Raw genomic sequence first — 10,000 nt, 5'->3', positions numbered from 1 at the left:
TATCTTTGTGTGTTCATGCAGGGAAAGTGTATGTGTCTTTCAATATGTTTGGGTTTGACAGTGTTAAGTTAGTAGGTATTATTTAGTAAATCACGTAAGCAAGTATTTAGCACAGTTTGTTTGTAAAAAATGTTAAATGTTATTACATCTACATTTATTCATTGGCTGATGCTTTCATCCAATGTGTCTCTTTTTAGATGACAGCTGGACATTTAGCAGACCCTCTGTGTTTTAATGGTTTAAAGAAGTGGACCCAAACACCATGACCCCATGAACTCATCTGCCTTTTATATGGTTACTATGTCACATGACCTGTGTTTAACGTGGCCAGTCTCCGTATAATGGCAGCTTGTTCTCATCCAGAAGAGGTCACTGAAACAGCAAACCCTCTCTGCATTCACAGCCTTTAAACTGTTGACCGGAGCTCTCATAGAGGCCTATGAAGCCGAAGGGCAGTCTAGTCTGATAGCCTCTGGAAGCCAGGCGTCTCCAAACGCTCCAAAAAGCTTCATAGTGGCCCTCCGCTCATCCTCTGGAGGTGCCGGTCACCTGGAGAATGCCTCCATAAACTTTTACAGCCGACCCGGCCCATGTAAAAGACATGTGTCTCATTGATAGGCCCCTGTTAACTGCCTGCTGAGCGGCTATGCCTGGATAGGGGTTTGTCTGCCTGCTTTAAGGCCCCCAGTCAATACCCCCCCGCCCCCCCCCCCGCCCAACACACACACACATACACACACACACACACATCTCCCTTTGGAGCCCCACCCAAGGAATCGGCCCGCACGGGTCATTAAGCCCCGACAAAAAGAGACCAGGAGCCAGAGTGGACCCTCTGTTTACCCATTGGCTCTGCCCAAACCCAGAGCAAAGCCGAGGCGCCCGATTAGCTGCAAAGAAATACCACCACACACACACACAATCTCTCTCTCTCTCTCTCTCTCTCTCTCTCTCTCTCTCTCTCACATACACTCTCACACACTCACAAACTCTCTCTCTCTCGCACACACACACACCACCACCACCACCTCTGCATACATTCCCCACCTCCATGACCGTCACCACAAACCCCCCACTCCTCTAGCTCCAGCATCAGCAGCAGCAAGCCTAGCGTTGGGTAGGGTGGGGTGGGGTGGAGAAGAGTGGCTCAGGACTCCAGCTGTGACAGGCTCATCCATCCACTGGCTGCTGCCGGCCACTTGACTGAGCACCACCACAACTCGCACACAGGCTCACACAGGCACCACCACAACTCACACACAGGCTCACACCTCACACACAGAGCACACACATATTCATATACAAACACACCGCAACAACAGGCTCACTTATCCCTCTCATCCGCATAGCTCTGTGAAATACCCATACACACATGCAAACAAACACAAACACTCACTATAAATACCCACACACATACACAGAAATTGTGAGGATTTGTTTAGAGGTGTATGCTAGCGTAGAAGTGGGCAGTGTTTGGAGGAATCATGGTGGATTAATGGTTTTACTGTTTCAGCAGTGGGGATTGGGGAGGCAGACATGCAGTGACACTTCACTCATAAGAGACAAGGGATCCCCTCCCTCTTTTTGTTCCCTCTCTCTCTCTCTCTCTCTCTCATTCTTGGAGTAGTGAGAGGACAGGATCCTTGGCGTCCGGTCCCTCTCAGCTCACCTCTGGTCCCGAGCCAAAGCACATAGGCTGCTCCTGCTCGACCAAAAGGCCCGTCAGGCTCTGTGTAAACAGCCATTTATTACCCGCCCTACTGATGTTGCCTTTTCAATTGGCTGTAAACGCGAAAAGTGTTTACGTTTCCAACAACACCGGCGGCGTTGGCGGCAGCAGCGCAGTCTCTCACCAGCCTTACCTCTCTCTATCAGTCTCTCTCTCTCACTCTCTCTTTCCCTCTCCCTTGCTCTCTCTCTTTCTCTTTATATCAGTCTCTCACCAGCCTTACCTCTCTCTATCAGTCTCTCTCTCTCACTCTCTCTTTCCCTCTCTCTTTCTCGCTCTGTTTCTCTTTATATCAGTCTCTCACCAGCCTTACCTCTCTCTATCAGTCTCTCTCTCACTCTCTCTTTCTCTCTCTTTCTCTCTTTCTCTTTATATCAGTATCTCCACCAGTCTTACCTCTCTCTATCAGTATCACTCTCTCTCTCCCTCTCCCTCCCTCTCTCTTTCCCTCTCACTCTCTCTCCCTCTCTCTTTCAGTCTCTCTCTCTCACTCGCTCTCATATATACACAAACTGTGGGTCACAGCAGCACACAAGTATACCTCTGGACTAGCAGCTGAAGCCCTGTCACAGTTTTTGCATGCTTACATGAATATTTATGTGTGTGTGTGTGTGTGTGTGTGTGTGTGTGTGTGTGTGTGTGAGAGTTGAAATGTAAGAAACAGACATATGCTTGACACTTGACACAGCCCCCTGTTCTGTGATTGGGACAAACAGAGCTATCAGCTGTTGTGACAAAGGGGAAGAGAGAGAGAGAATTATTACAATCTTAAAAATACATCAAGATCAACTTGACACTGTACTCAAAAAGTAAAAGTTAGGAAAGTTATTAATTAAAGAAATGTGCAGACTGTAGCTTATCATTATCAACAACACACATCACGCCGAGAGAGAGAGAGAGAGAGAGAGAGAGAGAGAGAGAGAGAGAGGACAAAGTGGAGGAAGTCTATAAAAAAGACCTTGAATGTATTTTGTGTTTGTCTTGGATACACAAGAGTAGGTAACCAGGTTGAGGAATGCGTGAATGATTAGCTGGACTCCATCACCACTCCCTCTGTGTTCTGACAACCTTGAAGAACAACATGTTACTACCCATCCACATCCCATCCTATGTTCAATCCCTAATTCTTTGCCCTGCTCTCTCTTGGGTCCTCTAAAATTCCTTTCCCCCCATGCCTGCAAAATGAGTGTACCTTTTCTTCAAAGTGGTCATTTTTCCCTCTTTAATTCTCTTTCTCCATCTGCCCAGCTTTTCATCTTTATTTCACACGTTTACACACTCTCTTCTTCTCTTTTTCACCTCATTATTCTCTTCCTCTCTTTCTGCCCCTCCTTCCTACCTCTCTCTCTCTTCCTCTCTTTCTCTCTCCACCCTCTCTCTCTCTCTCTCTCTCTTCGTCTCTCCCTCTCTCTCCCTCTCTTACTCTCTCCACCCTCTATCTCTCCCTCTCTCTCTCTCTCTCTTCCTCTCTCTCCACCTTCTCTCTCCCTCTCTCTCTCTCTCTCTTCCTCTCTCTTTTCCTCTCTCCACCCTCTCTCTCTCTCTCTCTCCTGCCGTGTGCTGGCCCGTGCGGGCACGCTGCAGCAGCTGGGCTATGTAGATAGCGGGTGATGTCACGCTGTCCTCCTCCTGGACACACAGAGCGAGCCAGTGAGCGAGCGAGGGAGTGATGTGGGGATAGATGGATGAGGACCACGCACCGCAGCCTTGGGCAGGTGCCCAGAGAGAGAGAGAGGTGGAGGAGATGGGGGGATGCAGGGAGAGAGGAAAAGATACAGAGAGAGAGTGAGAGAGCGCAGGTGGGAGTTGGAGTGCAGACCAGCTGTAAAATCCAAGTAGCATTCCTTCTCTGTGATGAAATCTATAGTATATGCAGCCGAGTCAACCCCCATCCCCCCCCCCCCCCCCAGCACGCACACACACATACAAACACACACACACATACATACACACACACACACACACACACACACACACACACACACACACATACAAACGCGCACACACACACATACATACACACACACACACACACATACATACACACACACACACACACAAACACACACACACACACATACAAACGCGCACACACACACATACAAACGCACACGCACACACACACACACTCAAACACTCCCTCTTCACTCCTGACACAGCAGCTCAACATTCTAAGTCTGATTACATGTGCAGGTTGCACTCAGGCAAGCACATTCCCTTTTTCATATACAGTATGTGCATTAAAAGGTGTGTGTGTGTGTGTGTGTGTGTGTGTGTGTGTGTGTGTGTGTGTGTGTGTGTGTGTGTGTGTGTGTGTGTGTGTGTGTGCATGCGTGCATGCATGCCAGCATACACTGATGGGTCTTGCTTCTCCCACACATTAAATGGAGCACATGTGTTAACCTTCCAATGTCCATGGAGACTCTTTCTCTGCCTCTCTGCTCGTACCTTGGAGCCCCTTACCTCACCTCGCCTAACCGCTGGCAGCGTCTCGCTCTGATGACCTCACGCGGCTCACTGATGACCTCGCTCTGATGACCTCACGCGGCTGGCACGACGTGTGGCAGCTGCCCCGGCTCCAGGCTGCGCTGCTCCGATGGACTCTGTCTCCGACACCTGCCTCCCCAACTCACCCCATCCCTCCTCCCCTCTCCAGCTCACATCACATCAGGCCTGCTGAGATCACTACTGATATCGCTCTCTCTTCTCCCCCTCTTTCTCTCTTCCCCTCTCTCCTTTCTCTCTCTTTCTCTGTCTGTCCATCTGTGTCCCTCTCTCTCCGTCTTGTGTTAAGTAGACACAGCTGGACAGTTGAACCCTGGTGTCTCGGTCAGGCGGGTCAGCTGGATGAGTGGTGCGCTCTGGCAGCGCGTGTGTTTGTCCTAAAATGTCTCTGCGTCTCCTCCTCCCAACTCTTGAAAGCCCAAACTCCAGAAGACCTTCACCGGCCAGACCATAATGTAGAAATATTGTTGCCAAGCACCGAGTATGAAAACAAGGACCGATACGTACATTCCCATACGAGCCGGTGTCATGGGAAGGCAAAAAGGAAACTCTCTCCCTCTATATTCCCATTTCATTTTCCCTTTTCCTCTCTCTCGAGAAAGAGAGAGAGAGAGAGAGAGAGATCTGTGGCAGATGACAGAGGTGTCTGACTCCCTGGGACTGTATTGGGCTTGTTGTGCGTTTGCTGCTACTGCTGGTTAAAGTGGTCCTTGGGAAGCCTCATAAACAGGTTCTACTGTTACCTATTATGTCTTGCTGGACAGACTTCAGATGTCTTCTGTGTGTCATCCAAACAACTAAACCAATGATAGTTTAGGAATGAATGAGAGTTCTTCCACTCTTGGAGCACTCAAATGGGATATATCGCATGAAGCGTGGGACATGACAATGCTACTCTGTATTTTTGACACTTGGAGACAAAGTGCATTAAAACTGCTGAAGTTTATTTTCAAAGTAACTGATGTATGATGTAACTGTATTTTTACTGGATTTAATGTACTTTTCTGAACTATTCGTGTGTTGTGTGTGCGTTTTAGTGTGTCCTCCATTTCCTGTAGTTTTAAGGGACATTAGAGTTTGTGTGTAGTTGTGTATGTATGTGTGCGTGCACATGTCCTGTGTGTGTGTATGTGTATGTGCTCTGCGCTGCATGCTGAGCGGTTGCTCCGCGTGCGCTGGTAACCCCCCCCCCCCCCCAGTCAGCACATGATTTATCCAGATCTCTACAGCACTTCCAGTCCTTCCCTCACTCGGAGCAGGAAAAGGGGCTCCGACATGGGGATCGCTCGCTCGCTCGCTCCATCAGGGAGCCATTCCAGCCCCCTGTCGTGTTTTCACATCATTCAGCCCCCCCACTCCCCCCAACCCCTCCTCCCGAGGACGTGCTTTAAACATTAGCAGGAGCCCGCCTGGAAGCTGTGTTTTTTTTTGTTTTTTTTTTATCGATGGACGCTGTGGCGAGAGCAAACTTTTGCAGAGTATTTTGCAATGGGCCTCAACAGCAGAGTCTGAAACGGCGGCCGAGAGTTAGTGCGGTTTATATTGTGCATATCGGCAAATAATGTGCTGCCGGATCCACCAATCTCCAATCGAGCCGTGTGACACAGAGAAAATGCTTAACTGACTTGAGGTCAGTTGACTCGTCAGTAAGCACTGGCTGGGGAACCAGAGTTTGAGCTGACACCTCAGCTCAAGTATAAGTATATATACTCTTTTGATCCCGTGAGGGAAGTTTGGTCTTTGCATTTATCCCAATCCGTGAATTAGTGAAACACACACAGCACACAGTGTACACACAGTGAGGTGAAGCACACACTAATCCCGGCACAGTGAGCTGCCTGCATCAACAGCGGCGCTCGGGGAGCAGTGAGGGGTTAGGTGCCTTGCTCAAGGGCACTTCAGCCGTGCTTACTGGTCAGGGTTCGAACCGGCAACCCTCCGGTTACAGGTCCGAAGTGCTAACCAGTAGGCCACGGCTGCCCTCTAAATCCCTAAATGCCCCCTATTTGATGTTCACAGTCATGCTCAAGTGTGTGTGTGTCTGTGTGTGTGTGTGTGTGTGTGCGTGCGTGGAGTCGATGGGAGACACTCCAGCGCACCTGAGGGGCTCCGGTTTCCCATCGCTGAAGCCTCCTGACCTCACTGCCGATCTCCCCGACACTTGGATTAGCCACTGCTGTGGGGCCAGCCAGGGGGGCCAGCATATCTGTTCCCCCCAGCAGGGGTTCAGGAGCCTGGGTATCATCAGTGGTGTGCAGCTGGTGGTTGAGGGGGAGGGGGGAGATGGGAAAGGAGGGAGACAGGAGATATGGGACTCAGTTGGCGGCACAGTGTGTACTTTGGAACTCGGAGCACCTGTGATAGCTTCACTCTTTCTCGATTTCTCTTTTTGGCACATCTATCCCTTCCTCTCTCTTTCTCTGTCTGTATCTCACACACACACACACACACACACAGACCAGGGTTCCTCTCCCTCCCCCAAGGATAAATATTTATGAGGCTGAACCTCTCGGCACAACGCTACGCTCTGGGAGAGTAGCACAGTCTGCTGTTTGCTTTGCGCTCAAGTGTCAAAAGTTTTGTTATTCCTTCTTTTTCTCCTCTTTCCTCTTCTCACCCTCTTTTTTCCCTCCCTCCTCCTCTTCATCAACCCCTCCCTCCTCCTCTCCCTCCTCACCAGGGTTTCTTTTCAGATGTGAAGATAACAGTCCACTTATAAGTTGTCAGGCTGTTTGGCCCTGTGATAACATCAGGCCCAGCGCATGTGATTTGGTTTCTCCTTCAGTAGGAAGTCAAGCTCTAGGCACGTTTTCCCATCCAGAGCCAGGGCCGTCTCAGCAACCGCTGCCAGATATGGTGTGAGGGAAGTTTCAAACTGTCTGTCAAATTCAGATTGGAGGGGGGGATCTGAATCATAGCTGTTCAAACATTTGGTTACCACCAAAGATGGCTGGGTCACCAAAATGTAAGGAATTTCAAACCTCTATGTGTTTGCTTCTCAAGTCTTTCTCAGTGGATCACATTAAACAAAGTTTTTTTGTGGCATAGGGCTGACTGGTTGAAGAGGAGTAGTCTTTTTCTAATCCTGTTGTCCCTGGTCGACTATTGGTCTTGATGTTTCTCTCTTGACAGCAAACTTCTTTGTCTTTCCTCTCCCCCATGTGGAGTGCGTACCTTTAAACTGAAGGCTTGCACACTCTATGTGCTGATGTCTTTCATTCAAATTCACAGCTACAACCTGCTCCATCGATAAAAATGGTAGCTGTCCCCCCTCTCTCTCTGTCTGTGTTTCTCTTCCTGGCCCTCTCAGTTGATAAACATAAACAGAGAGCAGTGAAAGTTTTCACTGTGCACAGGCAGTGCTTTTCCAGATGGAGTCCTTCTACTCTGTCTTGATAAGCAAAGGATGGGGAGGGAGAGGGGGGGGGGTTCACTGGGCCAGAGCCCAGATGTAGCATTCGATCCTTCTCTGTCATTCTCTCTCTCTCTCCCCTGCTCCCTCTCCATCACTCGCCTTTTGATGTCCCAACAGCAACCCTTTGTTCCCCGCCATGAAAGTCTTGACGTGTGTGGTGAGGGAGGGAGGCCAGCACGCTCGTTTAAAAACAGAGCCCGGCGAGCCAAGCTATCTTGTCCTGCCTCTTTATCCCTCCACTCTGGGCGGCTTCCCGCGGCCTGCGGTTTGGCCTGCATTTCACAAGGAGCTAGAGGGAGAACGTGTGTGGGGGGGGGGGGTGATATGTAACGAAGACACACAATCTATTCGGAATTTGCACCGGTAGCTAAAGCTAGTGGTCCGTGCCCTGCGCTCGGCTTGCTGCAGCTGTGCGCTCAGTCTTTGGCAAGCCGAGTCTGTCATCTATTTGTCTTGTCAGCGTCTGTCCATTTCTTTCCAGTTACTCATTTTTTTTAGTGTGCGAATGTCTGCGACATAAGACAGGATGAGTAATGTGTGTGTGTGTGTTTATTTGTGTGTGTCTGCCTTTATAAGAGGCTACATTTGAGTGCAATTCTGTAAGTGTATCTATTCCTCTGAAGTTTCTCCTGGCCCTGGCTCTAGAGTACTGGAGTACTGGCACAGAAGTAGAGTGCTCAAGTCAGCCACCTCCAAAGCAGCCATTAAAGACATTTCTTCAGTCATAAAAAGACTGGGAAGTGGTCTTTGGAGTCAGGACAGATTTTCTCCCTCCCTAGCGCTTGTAAAGGTAGATCAGGTGTCTGTTTGATTCTCCCCCACGCCCTCCTCACTGACATCCTGGATATCAAATCCAGGAAGTGAGGCACTGAGCAAAGTGTCTCACTTCCTGTGTGCTGGGGTTGAGCAACATCAGACAGGAGGAATAACAGGAGGAATGCTGTCCACGTAATGACTTACTACTACCTCAAGTTTGTGTGTGTGTGTGTGTGAGAGAGAGAGAGATTAGCAGATTAGCTAACTTTTAGCAGAGTTTAATGGAAAGGCCAGTCAACGTTGTCGGCCCTGGGCAGCATGTGAAACAGAGACGTCCAGAGCCTGAGAGCTTTCTGGATGTTGTTTTAATGGATGTCTTTTTCAGTGTCTGGGTGGGCGGGGGGTGACTGAGTGGGTTGGAGGGTTGTGTTGGAAGGAGGAGGAAGTGGCTACATATTTCAGCTCTGTGTTGATGTAGGAACGAGGAGCGGTTTACCCCACCCAGCTTCCACCACTCCTTTCTCCACACACACACACACACACACACACACACACACACACATACACACCCCTGGTCTCTTGCCTCCAGGACAGTGGAATGACACGCTTATGAAAACAGCTGTGTAATTAAACCCCCTCTCGGCCCTTCTCCCTCGCGCCCCTGGCGACACAAGAACATGTCTGTTAGCCGCGTAAGCCGCCAGCCATCACAAGCAATTGGTCGTACTAACGGAGGAGATTGGCTTTATTGAAAGGATAAATATTAGAGCAGGATTAGCTTAATCTGTTCGTAAAGGAAAGTCAGCCCTCGCTAAGGTGTGTGTGTGTGTGTGTCTGTGTGTGTATGCGAAAGAGAGAGAGAGTGTGGATGTGAAATTAAATGGACACGGGGAAAAAGCGAACCAAACAGATGGAATTGTGGGAAGGGAGACTGGGGACAGGAGAGACACAAGGGGTCCGATTCATGGGGCCAAGGGCCCCTCTAATACCAGCTGATCCTTTGGATTCAGCCCTCAATCCCCCCAACGGAGACCTGCAGGCCTGACCTGATGACCCCCTCTGTATTACCAGCTCACAGGGTTTAGTCAGGTGTGTGTGTGTGTGTATGTGTGTGTGTGTGTTTGGGTTTGGGTTTGTGACTGAGTGTGTGTGTGTGTGTTTGTGCGAGAGGAGAGAAGAGACAGAGAGGTTTGTTTTTGTCATCCGGATACAAGTAGCAAAAATGTCTCACCCTACATGCAAGCCTGACTCCAGCCCTATAAATATTCTGGCTTGTTAGAATTATCCCATGATGACATGTTAGCACCTTTAAAGCTGTGGCTTTAGCATGTCTTTTGTAGAAAGATGTCATGGGACGTATAGCATTAAGAGGAGGTAATTATAGTGTTTCTGTAAGGGAAATACTGTTCTACACTTAATGTTCACAACCTTTCTTTTCCTCAGTCGTAGTTGGAGTTTCCTCAGGGTTATTTTTAAAGTTCATTTTCTTACCAAAAAAAAAAGAAGTTTTGTTACCAAAGTCTAGAACACAAAAAAAGAGAAACGCATTGAACCACTGAAAATGCAGGAACATAAAATGAAACAAAGAATGCATT

The 10,000-nt window shown here is 49.0% G+C and overlaps 1 protein-coding gene across 1 annotated transcript in view; it reads left to right on the top strand.

Moving 5' to 3' along the window:
- The window catches only part of bbs9 (Bardet-Biedl syndrome 9), a 144,868-nt gene that overhangs the window by 68,723 nt on the left and 66,145 nt on the right, over window positions 1–10,000 (top strand). The gene's annotated exons all lie outside the window — the stretch shown is intronic.

Source organism: Alosa pseudoharengus, unplaced genomic scaffold (assembly GCF_046254945.1).
Source record: "Alosa pseudoharengus isolate Yale_2024_CS ecotype anadromous, Long Island Sound unplaced genomic scaffold, YU_APseudo_1.1 YU_APseudo_1.1_scf_12, whole genome shotgun sequence".
In the NCBI taxonomy this organism is placed as follows: domain Eukaryota; kingdom Metazoa; phylum Chordata; class Actinopteri; order Clupeiformes; family Clupeidae; genus Alosa; species Alosa pseudoharengus.
Note: the sequence above shows the minus strand (reverse complement) of the source record. Positions and strands in the feature narration are given on the sequence as shown.